Source organism: Carassius auratus, unplaced genomic scaffold (assembly GCF_003368295.1).
Source record: "Carassius auratus strain Wakin unplaced genomic scaffold, ASM336829v1 scaf_tig00002951, whole genome shotgun sequence".
NCBI classification, from domain to species: Eukaryota; Metazoa; Chordata; class Actinopteri; order Cypriniformes; family Cyprinidae; genus Carassius; species Carassius auratus.
Window position 1 is genome coordinate 1,464,795 of NW_020523497.1, and position 21,143 is coordinate 1,485,937.

The following is a 21,143-nucleotide window of genomic DNA, read 5'->3' on the forward strand; positions in this document are numbered from 1 at the left end:
CAGTTCTTCCTGCTTCATCTTGTCAGCAAGCGGTCGGACTGAAAAGAACCAATGCTGAATGTTGGCCAATATACCTTCCTGGGTTTTTTAGACAATGCTTCATCTGCTGGACATTGTCACTGGTTCGGATGGCCAGACAGTAGACAGGCAGCTGGTAGCAGTTCCTCATCTCATTACAGCATTCAGTCAAAGCACCTGGAGATGACACAAAAAGAAGCATTTAAGCCACATTTTCAGTCTCTGACATTCAGACTTATCTGATGTTTAGATACAGTGGACAAAGATATTGTAATATTGCATCTATATATGTCTAATATATAGTGAAATCAATCATTTTGATGCAAATATACTAAGATTTATTTTGATTTTATTATTTATTTTTTTATTTGGGGTCACAAACATCAGTAATTTTATGACATTGAGTGAACTTTATTTAAAAATCAAATTTTTTTTTGTTTATATTGAGGCACAAGATGCTCTTTGAATCATTTTCAAATTGGTGGATAAAATGGATCATTCAGTTTTACACAAAATTACAGACTTCAGAGAAACTTGAGTGCTTCTATCGAAAAGAGGAAAAAACTCACCCTTAACTTTCCATTTTTTTTGTTAAGCTTGCATAGTGTTAGCTTTTAAGGCTTTTTCGAAATTCTACTTAACCCCTTTCTAGGCACCTCCTTTTTTGGCATGGAGACAGAAATGACATACCCAAAATAAAAAGGTTTCTGCTCATGATTCTTTCTGACTAGATAAATATTCAACATATGTTCACAAAGCTGACACTTTAAAGTTTACTGTTCAGGAATCAGAATCACTCAGACTGTTATGATAATAGAGATATATAAGCTCAAACATAAAAACAAAAATAAAAATATTAAAAACATATTTTTTAAATGTATTTAAAAAATGTGTTGATGTAAGATATGGGTTTAGAAATAGAGTGTAGCTAAAGCCACAAGTCTTTCAAAACTTCATTAGAAATTTCATAATCTAATCTGTAAAACTGTGAATTTTATGAAATATTTTCTAAGGCCATGTCATGTGTGTTTTTTAGAGAAGGCAAATCAGATTGATTTATGGCCCTTGTCATCCCTGTAAGATCTTACATGTAAACTCTTCTGTGAATTTTGTATGTGTGTTGGCTTTGCAAAACTCCCCGATTCGTTGTATTGTTCTCACCAAACGAGTCTTTCACACCTCCGCCAGGTACGACACATTATCCGCATTATTCTTTTATCATTATTCTTTTGTTTTTATTCCACCTTTATTAGCATTGATTGTGGTTTTTCAGGCTTTACAAAGCAACAAAGCAGCGATCTCACTTCAGTCTCTCTTTGCATTTAGCCCTTATTTATCAAAAGTCTTAATATAAAAATACAACAAAACATTTTCTTACGACCTTACGTGAATTATTGTGACAGAAATGCATTATGAAGAAGAAAAGCACCTGCTATTAGTAGCATCGGAGCTAACGTTAGCATCAAGCTACATCAGACAATTTATGAAATTATTAGTACACTTTTATAAAAAACTCACTTTAAACCCCGATCAGGGGTGGAATTTGGTCGTTTACTATTGTAAAAATATGCTATTTGTAGCCTTTTTCATCGCTGCACAAGTTAGCATTTCCCATGTACATTTTTTTGTATATTTTATAAAATGCCCCAGATCTCAAGAAAATCTCATACCAAGCTTTTCTATCGTAATCGCGGGTTTATTATTCGGATATTTCGTGTATACAGAGGTGTTTCAGTGTTGTTGTGAGCAGATATGAACCAGGAACTGTTCATGAACCATGTGACACGATCTGACGCTGTCCGGTTTTGGGACTTGTCAGATTGACAACCAAAAGGTCCAATCAGAGTCTGTCTGGGTCACAGCTCGAGCACACGGAAGCAAACAAACAGAGACGGCTCTGGCAGAGGCTATTCATCATCAGATCGCGTAAATCAGTGGAAAATGAATAGAAATGACGATTCTGTCTGAAGAAATATGAAGTAAACATCAGTAAATATATCCATATATCTCCGCAGATATGCATCTTTGGTCTATAAATCCTTATTGACGCTGTTCAGTGAGTCTATGTGAACACAAATAAACCGCTGCTGACGTGACTGAATATGAATGAGTGGTGAATTTCTATTCAAAATGGGGCATAATACGGATTTATTATTTTGCACTCCTGACATAAATCACTAAATATCTGTCACTGCAACAATGTTGTATCAAAATATTGGTCAAATATCGAAGCTAGAGTCTTTAAACTTTCAATTGATGCACAGTTTGTCCAGATCAAGTAAGAGAGTGATGTTTAATGTGCTGTGAAAGTGAAACAATAATAAACTGGGGCCGTCGGCGATGTTTGCACGTAAAGGGGTTTTAATAAAATAAATACAGAAACAAGTCATATGATGAGCATGCTGCCTATGACATACAGACTCATTGCGGATCTGTCTACTTTTTAACCAAAGAGGAAGTTGGAGCAATGAATCAATGACAGTGGGACAGGGTTCACACCACATTAACAATAAGATTACATCACTGGCCTCTTCCAAGGAGGAAGTAAGTCATTTTAATCATAATGAGCTACACCTCCATGGAATTCAAAAAAAAAAAAAAAAAAAAAAGTAATATTCCTACTATCATGATGACACAAGTAAGTTTTGTTTTTAAGTAGGTTTTATTTGTATCAGTAATACAAGGGGTTTCATTAAATATTTCTGGTGAAACTCTTTACTGCTCAGCAGTTCAAAGAATATTAGATGAAACCACTGATGAAACTCATCGTTATATGTTTTTTGTAACTTTTCTTCCCTAAACACAAAAACATCAAAAAGGATGTAGTTTTTACAAACCATGCACTATATCCTCTTCTGTCCTTTGAAGTAAAACACTTTCATCAAAGTTCATGAAAGAAGTAGTGCTAAAAAAAAATCTGTTGATCCATTCAGCAAAAAAGAGTTTGAATGATTCTACAGCGTCCCCTGGAATACTGAGGGCCATATAGCATGCATACTTGCATGTATAAATATGAAACTCGGTACACATGTACAGTCGTGGCAAAAAATATTGCACCCCCCCCTGGTAAATATGATGAAAGAAGTCTGTGAAAATTAATCTGCATTGGTAATTCTTTTTAATTTTATTTTTAAAATTCACAAAAATATATCCTTTCATTGGATACTAAGAATTTAAAACAGGGTGTGTGGGGGGTGGGGGGGGGGTTCTCAAATACTCGTTGGATACAATTATTGGCCCCCCTTGAAATTCTTATGAGTAAAATATCTCTGAAGTATATTTCAATCCATATTCACAATTTTGAGCACTCCAGCGTAAACATGAAATTATCCAGCCATGGTTACCTGTTTCACAGAAATATAAAGAGGTGGGAAAACAAAGCCCAAATTCCCTTAATCATCCATCACAATGAGAAAAGCCAAAGAATATATTTCTGATGTGCAGCAAAAGATAACTGAGCTTCACAAATTGGTGAAGTGGCTTTAAAAAAAAGAGCTAGAGCAGTAAAAATTCCCATTTCCACCATCAGGGCAATAATTAAAAGGATAGTTCACCCAAAAATGAAAATTATGTCATTAATGACTAACCCTTGTGTCGTTCCAAACAAGTAAGACCTTTGTTCATCTTCAGAACACAGTTTAAGATATTTTAGATTTAGTCAGAGACAAAGTTATAATCGTTAACGAAAACAAATGAAAAAAACGAAAACTAGGTGAGAAAAAAACATTGTTGTTAACTGAAATAAAAATAAAAACGAGAAATTACAAAAAAACAATAACTAACTAAAACTGTAATGTCTGTTTGGCAAAACTAACTAAAATAAAATAAAATTATAGATTAAATGTAATTTTCGTCTTTGTCAATGTCTTTTATAGAACAAATAATGTTCAGCTGCATTTCCTTTCCCTGCATCTCTCTCACTCCCGCGTCTCTCTCACGTACACACGTGTGCGCACACACAGCCCCTCCCTTCTGTGCACACCGTGTCTCCTAGAGAACGATCGAGTGTCCGACGTTGAAAGCAAGTTCGTGAAAGTTTGGTATCTCGTGAACACCTTTACACAATCACACATTAAAAAGTGTTAAAAAATATATTTTTTGTTCTGAATATAATTTTGTCAGTGTGTTAATGTCGACCCAAGAAGTGATTGCTACTTTAGAAAGTTAACTAGTTGCAAGTTTGAGGTAAAATGCACTTGGGTTGTTGATGTCAAAACACTATATAAGCTGTGATTCAAATATTAAACTAGATAAAAAAGTATGTCAAGACAAACTTTAAGTTGGCTTGAGAAAGCCTGACCAGAAAGTTTGAAAAGTTTGAAAAGTTTTCAAAGTTCGAAAAGTTCGAAAAGTTCGAAAAGTTTGAAAATTTGAGTTTAAGTTTAAGTTTAAAAAGATTTAAAAGTTTAAGAAGTTTAAAAAAGACAGTGACAGTTAAGACAGTTAACATATTGCTAGCATAACAAGCAAGTGACTACCATGTCATTAGCATGATTAGCAAAGTTGGTAGCATGTTGCTAGCATGATTAGCAAGTGACTAGCATGTACTCAGCATGATTAGCAAGGTATCTAGCATGTCGCTAGCATAATTAGCAAGTGACTAGCCATGTCGCTAGCATGATTAGTAAGTTACTAGCATGTCTCTAGCATGTTTCTAACACTGTTGGACAGTGTTTTCTCTACTTCCTGTTGGCCTTCTGTAGCTAATCATAGCTCTGTGTAGCTGTTTTTATTTTATATTTTTTTCTCTATAATCTTTCTTACTATCACTGTCTGTTTGTTTGTTTTTTATATTGTAAAATATAACTTAATTCACACCATATTTCTGATATTATCAATCAATCTTATCAGATTAACTTTGATCGTTCACTCTTCCGTGACTGCAGTACACCTGCAAAGCGTTAGCACTCGTTAGCTTGTCATTAGCGTTTTCTTTTCTCCTCTCCTCTCTCACGCTGCAGTTTTCCACAAGTTTATCAAACAACCGCAGTAAGAATATTTCATCAAGCATGGTGAGTAATGGCTTCTCCTACAATTGTTATTTGCACCTCTTACCACATGTACAGTTTATCTATCTCTGTCGCTGATGAGGGATTCACATGTGATAAATGCAGGGAAATAGTTAGACTGACAGAGAAGATTTCAGAATTAGAGACACGCATCCAAACTTTAATTGAGGACAGTAAGAATGTTAGGGCTCTAGATACGGCTTTGGATGCGTCTAGCTCAGGGATTCCTGTACATTGTCCGGTTCCAGCAGAGCCCCTGCAGCAGGGCAACTGGGTGACGGTGAGGCAGCGTAGTCGTGGGTCAAAACACCGCTCTTCTGTTCCGATCAAAACATTAAACAGGTTCTCCCCACTCAGTGATGCACCCACTGAGAAACCTGATGAAAGTGCTCTAGTTGTTGGTGATTCTATTGTACGGAACGTGAATATAGCGACACCAGCCACCATAGTCAAATGTTTACCGGGAGCCAGAGCGCCTGACATCTTGGCAAATTTAAAAGTGCTGGCTAATGCTAAACGTAAATACAGTAAGATTGTTATTCATGCCGGCGCTAATGATGTTCGACTTCGCCAGTCGGAGATCACTAAAAATAACTTTAAAGAGGTGTGTGAACTTGCAAGCACGATGTCAGACACTGTAATATGCTCTGGTCCCCTCCCTGCTTACCGTGGTGACGAGATGCATAGCAGATTGTCATCACTCAATGGCTGGATGTCTAAGTGGTGCCCACAGAATAACATAGGTTTCATAGACAATTGGACGAGCTTTTGGGGCAGACCTGACCTGTTTAAAAGAGATGGTCTTCATCCCTCCTGGGGTGGTGCTGCTCTTCTGTCTAGAAATATGGCACATAGTCTTAGTGTTTATACTTGACTAACTGGGGCCCAGGTCAGGAAGCAGACAGACTGGCTAAACCGACCGTCTGCTAGCTGCCTCCCGTCACAGAGGTCAGTTAATTCTCAGCACATAGAGACTCTTTCACCTAGATATCACACTATAGAGACTGTGTCTGTTCCCCGAACTAGAAAATACAAAAAACGTCCAAACCAAGTTAAGGTTAACAATTTAATTGAGGTTCAACAAATAAAAAACAAATGCAATATGGATAAACAAATGATAAAGATTGGCTTATTGAATATCAGATCCATTTCTACGAAAACACTTTTTGTAAATAATATGATAACTGATCATAATATAGATGTGCTCTGTTTTACAGAAACTTGGCTAAAACCTGATGATTACATTATTTTAAATGAGTCCACCCCCCAAGATTATTGTTATAAACACGAGCCGCGTCTAAAAGGCAAAGGGGGAGGAGTTGCTTCAATTTATAACAACGTTTACAGGATTTCTCAGAGGGCAGGCTTCAAGTATAACTCGTTTGAAGTAATGGTGCTTCATATAACATTATCCAGAGAAACCAATGTTAATGATAAATCCCCTGTTATGTTTGTACTGGCTACTGTATACAGGCCACCAGGGCACCATACAGACTTTATTAAAGAGTTTGGTGATTTTACATCCGAGTTAGTTCTGGCTGCAGATAAAGTCTTAATAGTTGGTGATTTTAATATCCATGTCGATAATGAAAAAGATGCATTGGGATCAGCATTTATAGACATTCTGAACTCTATTGGTGTTAGACAACATGTTTCAGGACCTACTCATTGTCGAAATCATACTCTAGATTTAATACTGTCACATGGAATTGATGTTGATAGTGTTGAAATTATTCAGCCAAGTGATGATATCTCAGATCATTATTTAGTTCTGTGTAAACTTCATATAGCCAAAATTGTAAATTCTACTTCTTGTTACAAGTATCGAAGAACCATCACTTCTACCACAAAAGACTGCTTTTTAAGTTATCTTCCTGATGTATCCAAATTCCTTAGCATATCCAAAACCTCAGAACAACTTGATGATGTAACAGAAACTATGGACTCTCTCTTTTCTAGCACTTTAAATACAGTTGCTCCTTTACGCTTAAGGAAGGTTAAGGAAAACAGTTTGACACCATGGTATAATGAGCATACTCGCACCCTAAAGAGAGCAGCCCGAAAAATGGAGCGCAGCTGGAGGAAAACAAAACTAGAGGTATTTCGTATTGCTTGGCGGGAAAGTAGCATATCCTATAGAAAAGCATTAAAAACTGCTAGATCTGATTACTTTTCTTCTCTTTTAGAAGAAAACAAACATAACCCCAGGTATTTATTCAATACAGTGGCTAAATTAACGAAAAATAAAGCCTCAACAAGTGTTGACATTTCCCAACACCACAACAGTAATGACTTTATGAACTACTTTACTTCTAAAATCGATACTATTAGAGATAAAATTGCAACCATTCAGCCGTCAGCTACCGTATCATATCAGACAGTGCACTATAGACCCCCTGAGGAACAGTTCCACTCATTCTCTACTATAGGAGAGGAAGAATTGTATAAACTTGTTAAATCATCTAAACCAACAACATGTATGTTAGACCCTATACCATCTAAGCTCCTAAAAGAGGTGCTTCCAGAAGTCATAGGTCCTCTTCTGACTATTATTAATTCCTCATTGTCATTAGGATATGTCCCCAAAACCTTCAAACTGGCTGTTATTAAGCCTCTCATAAAAAAGCCACAACTTGACCCCAGAGAACTTGTTAATTATAGACCAATCTCGAATCTCCCTTTTCTGTCCAAGATACTAGAAAAGGTGGTATCCTCACAATTATATTCCTTCTTAGAGAATAATGGTATATGTGAGGATTTCCAGTCAGGATTTAGACCGTATCATAGTACTGAGACTGCTCTCCTTAGAGTTACAAATGATCTGCTCTTATCATCTGATCGTGGGTGTATCTCTCTATTAGTTTTATTGGATCTTAGTGCTGCGTTTGACACAATTGACCACAACATTCTTTTGCATAGACTTGAACACTTTGTTGGCATCAGTGGAAGTGCATTAGCATGGTTTAAATCGTACTTATATGACCGCCATCAGTTCGTAGCAGTGAATGAAGATGTATCATACACATTGAGTACCTCAAGGCTCAGTACTAGGGCCGCTACTCTTCACGCTTTATATGTTACCCTTGGGAGATATCATCAGGAAACATGGTGTTAGCTTTCACTGTTATGCTGATGATACGCAGCTCTATATTTCCTCGCAGCCTGGTGAAACACACCAATTTGAAAAACTAATGGAATGCATAGTCGATATAAAAAATTGGATGACGAGTAATTTCTTACTGCTAAATTCAGAAAAAACAGAGGTGTTAATCATAGGGCCTAAAAACTCTGCTTATAATAAACTAGAACACTGTCTAAGACTTGATGGTTGCTCTGTCAATTCTTCGTCATCAGTTAGGAACCTAGGTGTGCTACTTGATCGCAATCTTTCCTTAGAAAGCCACATTTCTAGCATTTGTAAAACTGCATTTTTCCATCTCAAAAATATATCTAAATTACGGCCTATGCTCTCAATGTCAAATGCAGAAATGTTAATCCATGCATTTATGACTTCAAGGTTAGACTATTGTAATGCTTTATTGGGTGGTTGTTCTGCACGCTTGGTAAACAAACTACAGCTAGTCCAAAATGCAGCAGCAAGAGTTCTTACTAGAACCAGGAAGTATGACCATATTAGCCCGGTCCTGTCCACACTGCACTGGCTCCCTATCAAACATCGTATAGATTTTAAAATATTGCTTATTACTTATAAAGCCCTGAATGGTTTAGCACCTCAGTATTTGAATGAGCTCCTTTTACATTATACTCCTCTACGTCCGCTACGTTCTCAAAACTCAGGCAATTTGATAATACCTAGAATATCAAAATCAACTGCGGGCGGCAGATCCTTTTCCTATTTGGCGCCTAAACTCTGGAATAACCTACTTAACATTGTTCGGGAGGCAGACACACTCTTGCAGTTTAAATCTAGATTAAAGACCCATCTCTTTAACCTGGCATACACATAACATACTAATATGCTTTTAATATCCAAATCCGTTAAAGGTTTTTTAGGCTGCATTAATTAGGTAAACCGGAACCGGAAACACTTCACATAACACCGTACTTTCTACATTATTAGAAGAATGGCATCTACGCTAATATTTGTCTGTTTCTCTCTTGTTCCGAGGTCACCGTGGCCACGAGATCCAGTCTGTGTCCAGATCAGAGGGTCACTGCAGTCACCCGGATCCAGTACGTATCCAGACCAGATGGTGGATCAGCACCTAGAAAGGACCTCTACTGCCCTGAAAGACAGCGGAGACCAGGACAACTAGAGCCCCAGATACAGATCCCCTGTAAAGACCTTGTCTCATAGGAGCACCAGGACAAGACCACAGGAAACGGATGATTCTTCTGCACAATCTGACTTTGCTGCAGCCTGGAATTGAACTACTGGTTTTCGTCTGGTCAGAGGAGAACTGACCCCAACTGAGCCTGGTTTCTCCCAAGGTTTTTTTCTCCATTCTGTCACCGATGGAGTTTCGGTTCCTTGCCGCTGTCGCCTCTGGCTTGCTTAGTTGGGGTCACTTCATCTACAGCGATATCATTGACTTGATTGCAAATAAAAACAGACACTATTTCAACTGAACAGAGATGACATAACTGAATTCAATGATGAACTGCCTTTAACTATCATTTTGCATTATTGAGACACTGTTTTCCAAATGAATGTTGTTCAGTGCTTTGACGCAATGTATTTTGTTTAAAGCACTATATAAATAAAGGTGATTGATTGATTAATTGATGTTTCTAGCATGATTAGTATGCGACTAACAAGTTACTAGCACGGTTAGCATGTTTCTAGCATGATTAGCATGTGACTAGCATGTTTCTAGAATGAATAGCATATTGTTAGCATGTCGCTAACATAATTAGCAAGTTAGTAGCATTTTGCTACTATGATAGCATGTTGTTAGCATGTTTCTAGCATTATAAGCATGTTGCTAGCATGTCGCAAGCATGTTTCTAGCATGATTAGCATGCAACTTGCATGTTGTTAACATGATTAGCATGATTGAAGCATTATTCTATCATGCGACTAGCATGTTGCTAGCATGATTTTAGCATTATTCTATCATACGACTAGCATGTTGCTAGCATGATTTTAGCATGCTTGGCATGTCGCTAGCATTTCTCTATCATGATTAGCATGTTGCTAACATGTTTCTAGCATTATTGGCATTTTGCTAGCATGTCGCAAGCATGTTTCTAGCATGTTTCTAGCATGATTAGCATGTTGCTAGCATGATTAGCATGTTGTTAACATGTTTCTACCATTATGAGCATGTTGCTAGCATGTCGCAAGCATGTTTCTAGCATTTTTCTAGCATGATTAGCATGCGACTTGCATGTTGTTAACATGATTAGCATGATTTTAATATTATTCTATCATGCGACTAGCATGTTGCTATCATGATTGTAGCATGATTGGCATGTCGCTAGCATGTCTCTAGCATGATTAGCATGTTGCTAGCATGTTTCTAGCATGATTAGCATTTTGCTAGCATGTAGCTAGCATGTTTCTAGCATGACTAGCATGCGACTAGCATTCAACCAGCATGTTAACATATTGTTATCATGAATAATATGTTGCTAGTAAATTTCTAGCATGATTAACATTTGACTAGCACGTTGTTAACATGTTTCTAGCATGATTAACATGTTGATAACATGTTTCTAGCATGATTAGCATGTTACTAGCATGTCTCTAGCATGATAAGCATGTTGCTAGCATGTTTCTAGCATGATAAGCATATTGCTAGGTTGTCGCTATCATGTTTCTAGCATGACTAGCATGCGACTAGCATTCAACCAGCATGTTGCTAGCATATTGTCATCATGACTAATATGTTGCTAGTATATTTCTAGCATGATAAGCATTTGACTAGCACGTTGCTAACATGTTTCTAGCATGATTAACATGTTGCTAACATGTTTCTAGCATGATTAGCATGTTGCTAACATGTCGATTACATTTTTCTAGCATGACTAGCATGTTGTTAGCATGTTTCTAGCATAATAATCATGCGACTAGCATGTAGCTAGCATGTTTATAGCATGATTAGCATGTTGCTAGCATGTTTCTAGCATGATTAACATGTTGCTAGCATGTCGTTAGCATGTTTCTAGCATGATTAGCATATTGCTAGCATTTCGCTAGCATGTTTCTAGAATGACTAACATGCAACTAGCATGTTGCTAGCATGTTTCTAGCATGATTAGCATGTTAATAGCATGTTGCTAGCATATTGTTATCATGACTAATATGTTGCTAGTATATTTCTACCATGTTTAACATTTGACTAGCACGTTGTTAACATGTTTCTAGCATGATTAACATGTTGCTAACATGTTTCTAGCATGATAAGAATGTTTGCTAGCATGTCGTTAGCATTTATCTAACATGATTAGAATGTTGTTAACATGTTGCTAGCATGTTTCTAGCATGACTAGCATGCAAGTAGCATGTTGCTAACATGATTAGCATGTTGTTATCATGTTTCTAACATGACTAGCATTGTTCCTAACATGTCGCTAGCATAATTACCATGTCTCTAGCATGTTTCTAGCATGATTAGTATGACTAACAAGTTGCTACTATGACTAGCATTGTTCCTAACATGTCGCTAGCATTTCTACCATTATTAATATTTTGCTAGCATGTTGTTATCATGTTTCTAGCATGATTATCATAGGAATAGCATGTTGCTAGCATGATTTTAGCATGATTAGCATGTTGTTAAAATGTTTCTAGCATGATTAGCATGTTGCTAGCATGTCGCTATCATGTATCTAACATGATTAGCATGTTGCTAGCATGTTTGTAGCATGACTAGCATGTTCCTAACATGTCGCTAGCATGCGACTAGCATGTTGCTAACATGATTAGCATGTTGCTAGGATGTTTCTAGCATTACTAGCATTCGACTAGCATGTTGCTAGCATGATTTTAGCATGATTACCATGTTGCTAGCATGTCGCTAGCATGATTAGCATGTTGCTAGCATGTTGCTAGCATGTTTCTAGCATGATTAACATTGCGACTAAAATGTTGCTAGCATGATTTTAGCATGATTAACATGTTGCTTTCATGTTTCTTGCATGATTAGCATGCAACTAGCATGTTTCTAGCATGATTAACATGTTGCTAGGATTTTTCAAGCATTACTAGCATGCGACTAGAATGTTGTTAGCGTGTTTCCAGCATGATTAGCATGCAACTAGCATGTTGCTAGCATGATTAACATATTGCTACCATGTTTCTAGCATGACTAGCATGCGACTAGCATGTTGTTAGCATGATTTTACCATGATAAGCATGTTGTTAGCTTGTTTCTAGCATGACTAGCATGCGACTACCAAGTTGCTAGTTTGATAAGCATGTTGCTAACATGATTTTGGCATGATTAACATGTTGTTAACATGTTTCTAGCATGACTAGCATGCGACTAGCCTGTAGTTAACATGTTTATAGCATGATTAGCAAGTGACTAGCATGTTGCTAGCATAATTAGCATGTCTCTAGCATGTTTCTAGCAGGATTAGTATATGAATAACAAGTTGCTAGCATGATTAGCATGTTTCTAGCATGATTAGCAAGTGACTAGCATGTTGCTAGCATAATTAGCATGTCTCTAGCATGTTTCTAGCAGGATTAGTATATGAATAACAAGTTGCTAGCATGATTAGCATGTTTCTAGCATGATTAGCATGTGACTAGCATGTTTCTAGCATTATTAGCATGTTGCTAGCATGTTTCTAGCATGATTATCATGCGACTAGCATGTTGCCAGCATGATTTTAGCATGATTAACATGTTGTTAAAATGTTTCTAGCATGATTAGCATGTTGCTAGCATGTTTCTAGCATGACTAGCATGTTGCTAGCATGTTTTAGCATGATTAGAATGTTTGCTAGCATGTATCTAGCATGATTAGCATGTTGCTAGCATGTTTCTAGCATGACAAGCATGCGACTAGCATGTTGCTAGCATGATTAGCATGTTGTTATGTTTCTAGCATGACAAGCATGTGACTGGCATGTTGCTAGCATGATTTTAGCATGATTAGCATGTTGTTAGCATTTTCTAGCATGTGACTAGCATGTTGCTAGTATGATATTAGCATGATTAGCATGATGCTAGCATGTTCCTAACATGTCGGTAGCATGTTTCTAGCATGACTAGCATGCGACTAGCATGTTGCTAGCATGATTTTACCATGATTAGCATGTTGTTAGCTTGTTTCTAGCATGACTAGCATGCGACTACCAAGTTGCTAGTTTGATTAGCATGTTGCTAGCATGATTTTGGCATGATTAACATGTTGTTAACATGTTTCTAGCATGACTAGCATGTAGTTAGCATGTTTATAGCATGATTAGCAAGTGACTAGCATGTTGCTAACATGATTAGCATGTTGCTAGGATGTTTCTAGCATGACTAGCATGCGACTAGCATGTTGCTAGCATGATTTTAGCATGATTACCATGTTGCTAGCATTTTGCTAGCATGATTAGCATTTTGATAGCGTGTCGCTAGCATGTTTCTAGCATGATTAGCGTTGCGACTAAAATGTTGCTAGCATGATTTTAGCATGATTAGCATGTTGTTATCATGTTTCTTGCATGATTAGCATGCAACTAACATGTTTCTAGCATGATTAGCATGTTGCTAGCATTTTTCAAGCATTACTATCATGCAACTAGCATGTTGCTAGCATGATTAGCATGTTGCTAGCATGTTTCTAGCATGACTAGCATGCGACTAGCATGTTGCTAGCCTGATTTTACCATGATTAGCATGTTGCTAGCATGTTGCTAGCTTATTTCTAGCATGACTAGCATGCGACTAACAAGTTGCTAGTTTGATTAGCATGTTGTTAGCATGATTTTAACATGATTAACATGTTGTTAAAATGTTTCTAGCATGACTAGCATGCGACTAAAATGTTGCTAGCATTATTTTAGCATGAATAGCATGTTGCTATCATGTTTCTTGCATGATTAGCATTCGACTAGCATGTTTCTAGCATGATTAGCATGTTGCTAGCATTTTTCAAGCATTACTATCATGCAGCTAGCATGTTGCTAGCATGATTAGCATGTTGCTATCATGTTTGTAGCATGACTAGCATGCGACTAGCATGTTGCTAGCCTGATTTTACCATGATTAGCATGTTGCTAGCATGTTGCTATCTTGTTTCTAGCATGACTAGCATGCGACTAGCAAGTTGCTAGTTTGAATAGCATGCTGCTAGCATGATTTTAGCATGATTAACATGTTGTTAACATGTTTCTAGCATGACTAGCATGCAACTAGCATGTTGTTAGCATGATTTAGTATGATTAGCATGTTGCTAACATGTTTTCTAGCATGATTAACATGTTGCTAGCAAGTTTCTTGCATGACTAGCATGCGACTAGCATGTTGCTAGCACGTTTATAGCATGATTAACATGTTGCTAGCATGTTTCTAGCATGACTAGCATGTTGCTAGCATGATTAGCATATTATTAGGATAGATAGATAGATAGATAGATAGATAGATAGATAGATAGATAGATAGATAGATAGATAGATTTAAATTGATTAGCATCAAAGCTTGATTCAGTCTAATGGGATTTGGAGCTTGGGTCATCTGAACATCCTGTCAATGAAAGTCTATGGGATTTTTATGACTTTTTAATATTAATTTTTAAGAAAACCGTAACTCGAACGAGTCTGAAAAGATATAGCACACCACATCAGAACAGTATGAAGGTCTGACCCAAGTTTGGAGTAAGTAGCTTGAACGGTCTAGGAGGAGTTAGTGTCCAAAATTTTTGCGGCCATAAAAATAATAATAAGAAGAACTACAATTAAAAGTTAGCGAACTAACTTTGATGTTGGCTTAGCCATCTTGGCCATGGGGCAAAAGAGCCACAGTACTTGTGTGCCCAACATTCTTGAGTTGCCCCGCGGCAAAAAAATAAAAAAAATAATACCATAAAAAAATACACCTGCAACAGTCTTTTTCCATGGTCCCTTGCTGTTTTCTTTTTTAATAAAAAGCCTAGGCTATGATAACAGCTACGACAGGGTTGTCTAGCTGAATGCGAAATAAATCATGCAAAAACCAGTATACTACGGTGAGTCAAGAGCTAAACAAAAAGTCCTGTTTCATTACAAAATACTGTAACTTTTATAAACTTTATACTATCACCACAAAATTGTAATTAATATTTATTAAAAAAATAAATATTTCATAAAACTGAAACTTAAATATATTATTTCTATAGGCTATACAAAACAGAAAAGAAAAAAGACTAAATAATAAGGCTGAATAAGCTGATCTATAGCATGTTAAATGGTGGTTGCTTGTCTATGAATGGTACACCCCTCTAAGCTCACAGAAGTGGTTTGACCCAAGTCCTCAGCAGCCAATGACATTGACCTCTTCAAACTGATTTTTAACGTGTACTTCACGTGTATTTCATGTGTATTTCAAGTGTATTTCACACGTTAAATACCCGCTGATTATTCACGTGTAAACAACACGTATTTAACGCGTTAAACAATATTGGATATAATATCGGAGTAATATAGTATTTTAAGAAGCTCTTAAAAAAATATATAAATGACTTTACCATGTTGTGCAGTGCAGATAAATAAATAATATTAAATACGTGTTGTCTACACATGAAATACACGTATTTAACGTGTTGTTGACGCGTTAAAATTCACGTGTATTTGACCCTCTTGGCCTTCCATACACATTAGATATAATGAAGGGAGACGTGAAAAAAGGACATCGCGTTGTTTTGATATGGATTACTTTATCACAGAATATTTGTTCGGGAGCACTTGTTTAGTTTAAAAGTAGACATGTCAAGCTTTCTATAGATATATCTCTCATGTCTCTTCGTTGAGTATTCATGGAGTTACAGTTCATTTTAATGACGTGTTTGTAAATGAAGATCAGCGCAGACCAAGGCTGCAGACAGCACACCTTGTTTGTTATCTTTATTTTATAAGTGCCCAAAGTTTTGTTGTTATTATGTTTGTATCCAAAAAAAGTAGACCCTTTACAGATTCGATTGAGGTATTGCTCTTATCTGTACGATTAAAACTGAAAGTGTAATTTAAGTAAATTTCGGGGTTATCAGGAGAAAATGACTCAAAACGCCTATATGCGTTAATCGACTCCAGAGTTAAAAGGCTGTCATGACTTTTTTCCCTTCCAGTATTCATAAGCTGTATCACGCTGTCAAATTCTATTTCGTTTTGCACACATAAACAGTTAAAAAAAACCTGAATTCTGCTCTTGTTGTGTTCTAATGGGTGGATTAGTGCAATTCGCTGTGATATTATTTTTGGAAGCGCTTAAAAAATGCTGATGAAGTGCTCATTTTTCTCTCGTCTTTCTCTCTGTTCTTTGGCCAGAGACATAATTTATAAATGAGATCTGACCCGGTAATAATATCATATGTTGGTTTAGCTTGTCAATGTGAATGAAATGTGTAGCCTATTTATTTGTCCGATCTCGCCCCGGAACGCGGCTGTCATGTGGACTTCAAGTGCTCAGAGAAATACATCGCAAGCTAACGGACATTTGGTTGCCGCCAGTATATCATGTTATTACTTTAAACAGTTCAGAAACATCTGAATTTAGCTCTTGGTGTGTTCTAACGGGTAGATTGCGTGCAATCGCCGTTTTAAAAGGTCTTAAATAAGAGTGAATTCGCTCGTTGTGAGCTCCGTGGAGACACTGCCTGCATGACCAGCAGCTGATTCTTCTCTCATCTTTTGACTGCTCTCTGCCCAGAAATCAATTATTAATTAGCCCTGACCCCTGTAATAATCAGATATGTTGGTTTAGCTTGTCAGTTTGAAGGAAATTGTATTATTTTACTTGTATTTTTAACCAATGTAAAAGTGAAAGTAAACAAAACTCCAGGTACTGCAACCAGTAGGGGCGTGATTTTTCTCAGACAATGGAAGTCTATTGGAATTGATATTTAAAAATTAATAAAAAAACCTTTAAGTCTGATCAGTCTGAAAAGATATAGCCACAAGCACCGCTCTATCCCGCAGGTGTAACGGCGCTAATGGAGGACAGGAGACAAATGCAAGTACGAGTAAGTTTATTAGAAGTATGATGATGATGAAAGGTCGGAGAGTAACGCAGGAACCACGGTGGCAGCACAGACTGGTGAGTTGAGACGTGGGGTGCGTTGAACGACGATGACAGCGGTGATAATCCAATAGTGGTGAGTGTATTCCAAGCGTGACGACAGGATCCGAACAGAACGGCGACAAGGCAAGGCAGGAACAACACGAACACGACATCAAACACCAGGATCTACAAACAACGATCAGACAAACAGGAAACGAAAGACAGGGTGTTAAATAGTCTGTGGGAACTAGCCGCACCTGCCGCTGATCAGTGATCAGCGACCACACCCACATGAAACAATCAACATGACGTAACCTGACTACAGCTGGAGACGGTGCATTCACGAACCGTGACAGTACCCCTCCTCCTAAGAACGCCTCCTGGCGTCCCCAGAATCTCTTACCTGTCGATTGTAATCATCGATAAGGGAATGATCCAGGATGTCCCTAGCAGGTACCCAACTTCTCTCCTCCGGACCGTAACCCTCCCAGTCCACCAAGTACTGAAATCCGCGTCCCCTCCTTCTAGAGTCCAGAATACGATTAACCAAATAAGTGGTCTCCCCATCTACGAGACGCGGCGGGGGAGGGACCGGGGTAGGCGGATTAATGGGAGAATAAAATACAGGCTTTATTTTGGATACATGAAAGGCGGGGTGAATTCTCCTGTACGTCGGAGGGAGTTTGAGGCGGACTGTCACCGGACTAATGATCTTGGTGACAGTAAACGGGCCGATAAATTTGGGAGCCAGTTTATTAGAAATGGAACGGAGAGGAATGTTCTTAGTAGAAAGCCACACCTTTTGACCCACGACGTATACGGGAGGCCTAGACCGGTGGCGATCGGCTTTGGCCTTGGTGCGCGCCCCCACTTGGAGTAGAGTCTCGCGGGCTCTGGTCCAAGTGCGGTGGCACCTCTGGACGAAGGCGTGAACGGAGGGGACCGCAACCTCGGATTCCATACTGGGAAAAATTGGTGGCTGGTACCCTACACTACACTCAAAAGGAGATAGGCCCGTAGCCGATACTGGTAAGGTATTGTGGGCGTACTCCACCATAGACAATTGTTGGCTCCAGGAGGAAGGATTCTTGGAGACCAAACATCGCAACACCCTTTCCAAATCTTGGTTGGCTCTCTCGGTCTGGCCATTGCTCTGGGGGTGAAACCCTGAGGACAGACTTACAGTCGCTCCTAGTAATTTACAGAATTCTCGCCAAAATTTAGACACAAATTGGGGTCCTCTGTCAGAAACCACGTCTATCGGGAGGCCATGTAAACGAAAGACGTGGTCTATGACGGTCAACGCTGTCTCCTTGGCTGAGGGCAACTTGGCCAAAGGAATAAAATGGGCGGCCTTCGAGAACCGGTCCACCACGGTTAAAACAACCGTGTTGCCCTGGGAGGGCAGGAGGGCGGTAATAAAATCTAGTGCGATATGGGACCAGGGTCTCGAAGGTACCGGCAGCGGTTGGAGTAACCCATCCGGGGACCGATTGGAAGCCTTACCAGTGGCACATACCGAGCAAGCCAAAACAAAATTGTGAATGTCGCGAGCCATAAGTGGCCACCAGAATCGTTGCTTGACTAAAAATCTAGTACGGTTAACCCCTGGATGGCAAGCCACATTAGAGCAATGTCCCCACTGGATAACGTTGGACCTTAATCCCTCCGGCACAAATAAGCGGTTCGGTGGGCACCCGGGCGGAGGCGTTACCCCTTCTAAGGCCGTTCTGACCTTCGATTCGATCTCCCATGTGAGAGTGGAGACCACTAATGTCTCAGGAAAAATACACTCGGGAGTGGACGGGTGTTCGGAATGGTCAAAAATACGAGACAAGGAATCGGGTTTGATATTTTTGGAGCCCGGGCGGTACGAAATAGTAAAATCAAAACGTCCGAAAAAAAGTGCCCATCGAGCCTGCCTGGAGTTCAACCTTTTGGCGGTGCTAATGTACTCTAAGTTCTTGTGGTCAGTCCATACTATAAAAGGAACCCCCGATCCTTCTAACCAGTGTCGCCATTCCTCCAATGCCATCTTGACTGCCAACAATTCTCTGTTACCAATATCGTAATTACTCTCTGCAGGAGATAAACGATAAGAAAAATACGCGCAAGGGTGGACCTTGTCGTCTAAGGGAGAACGTTGGGATAACACCGCTCCTACCCCCACCTCTGACGCATCGACCTCCACCACGAACTGCCGTGTGGCGTCAGGGGTAATGAGAATTGGAGCTGAAATGAAACGGCTCTTCAGTTTCGCAAACGCAGCTTCCGCTGTGTTTGACCACCTGAAAGCAGTCCTGGCGGAGGTCAAGGCGGTCAGAGGCGCGGCTAGTTGGCTGAAATTGCGAATGAAACGCCGGTAGAAGTTAGCGAACCCCAGAAACCTTTGTAGGGCCTTACGGGAATCTGGACTTGGCCATTCTACCACAGCCCTAACCTTCTCGGGATCCATGCGTATTCCCTCAGTCGACACGATAAACCCCAAAAATGGAATAGACTGTGCATGAAACTCGCATTTCTCCGCCTTGACAAAAAGCCCATTCTCTAGCAACCTCTGAAGCACTCGTCGGACGTGCTGCACATGTTCCTGGAGAGAAGAAGAAAAAATCAATATGTCGTCCAGGTAGACATAAATGAACTGATCAATCATATCTCGCAGCACGTCGTTGACGAGTGCCTGGAAGACCCCTGGGGAGTTGGAGAGCCCGAAGGGCATGACCAAATATTCAAAGTGCCCTCTGGGGGTGTTAAACGCGGTCTTCCATTCATCCCCCTCCCTGATCCGAACCAAATGATACGCATTGCGTAAGTCCAGTTTTGTGAAAATAGACGCTCCCTGCAACCTCTCGAAGGCTGAAGACATCAACGGCAACGGATAAGTATTCTTTACCGTGATGTTGTTCAGCTCTCGGTAATCAATACAAGGTCGCAGTGATCCGTCCTTCTTTCCCACAAAAAAGAACCCCGCCCCCGCAGGAGAAGAGGAAGGGCGGATGAATTTGGAAGCTAGAGAATCAGAAATATATTTCTCCATAGCCTCCCTCTCTGGCACAGAAAGTGAATAAAGTTTGCCTTTAGGCGGAGACTTACCTGACAATAACTCTATGGCACAGTCGTAAGGACGATGCGGAGGAAGAGAAGCCGCTTGAGACTTACTGAACACTTCCTTCAGGTGGAGGTACTCAGCGGGCACGTTAGATTAATCCACCGCCTCTTCCTGTAACACAGACACAGACGGACAAGCAGACACTAAACAAGACTCATGATACCTTCGAGACCAAGAAAAGATGGAATTAGAGGACCAGTCTACTTTGGGGTTATGGAGAAGGAGCCAAGGGTGCCCGAGGACAATGGGTGCCAGGGGAGTGTCAAGGATGTGAAATGAGATAGTTTCGGAGTGGTTGCCAGAGGTGATGAGTGTGATCTCCTCAGTGCTGTGAGAGATAGTGGGGAGTTGCTGTCCAGTGAGGGCATGGACCGTGATGTGGTGCGGCAGGGCTTTGAGGGGAATGTGGAGTTTGTGTGCAAGGTGACGATCCATAAAGTTACCTTCTGCCCCAGAGTCCAGTAGTGCCTGACAGTGGTGTGTCTGTGCTGACCACCGCAGTCTTACCGGAAGGAGCGTAGATGATGGCGGTGATGAGGTCTTCTCGGCAGAGATCTCACCCGATAGTAGCCTCATGCGTACTACCGGGCTTGGCCTTTTACTGGACAGGTATGGGCTTGATGTCCGGCTCCCCCGCAGTACATGCAAAGACCCAGGGATCTCCGCCTCTCCTTCTCCTCCCGGGAAAGCCGAGCTCACCCTACCTGCATGGGCTCGTGATCGTAGGTGGGGCTGACCACGTCTCCGCCACTGAATCGCCCGTCCGCCGGGCCCCTGGATGGGGTGTTGAACAGCCCCCTCCTCTCCATCCGAGTGAGGCGGGCATCCACCCATAACGCTAGATCAATGA

General features: G+C 39.7%; 1 long non-coding RNA gene across 2 annotated transcripts; it reads right to left on the bottom strand.

The window, feature by feature from the left end:
• Positions 1-17,137: 17,137 nt before the first annotated feature.
• On the bottom strand, positions 17,138-20,852 carry LOC113070118 (uncharacterized). Of its 2 annotated transcripts, none has more exons than XR_003279856.1 (2): positions 20,737-20,852; positions 17,138-17,370 (listed from the first exon to the last, which is right to left on the bottom strand). It is a non-coding gene; the product is annotated as an uncharacterized LOC113070118 (long non-coding RNA). The 2 variants fall into 2 exon arrangements; XR_003279855.1 differs by lacking the exon at positions 20,737-20,852 and adding an exon at positions 20,457-20,729.
• Positions 20,853-21,143: the final 291 nt, after the last annotated feature.